This window comes from Lytechinus variegatus, chromosome 11 (assembly GCF_018143015.1).
Source record: "Lytechinus variegatus isolate NC3 chromosome 11, Lvar_3.0, whole genome shotgun sequence".
In the NCBI taxonomy this organism is placed as follows: Eukaryota; Metazoa; Echinodermata; class Echinoidea; order Temnopleuroida; family Toxopneustidae; genus Lytechinus; species Lytechinus variegatus.
The window spans coordinates 31,224,684-31,225,114 of NC_054750.1; positions in this window are offsets into that span (position 1 = coordinate 31,224,684).

Consider the following 431-nt stretch of genomic DNA (forward strand, 5'->3'; position numbering starts at 1 on the left):
TTGTATCTATGACTCTAGCATATAGATCTGCAAGAACGCCATGGGGAAGGGAGAAGAGGCCATGGACCATGTGCACTTCTTGATAAAGAAAGGGGTGTGGTGCTGTTCGCAAAGAGCCTTATATTAGCTATTGTTACTGCAGTGCTGTGACAATGCTCAGCATCCCTAGTAACTATAGGATAATCCTCCGTGGACATGGCCCTCCCATTCAAACTTGAGAAGCAGTATGAAGGCTTGATGATGTAAGGAGGTTCTTCTTTTCGAATCTAGTTATTAGTTCTTGAAACAGTGTACCAGAAAATGTGGTTTCAACCTCTTCTGTAAATTCCTTTAAGAGTCGGCTTGATAATCATTGGAAGGATATTGCTTTTGTGTACGACTTTGAGTAATGATTTTTGTCTTGCCACATAGGCCTATGCAACTACTTGATA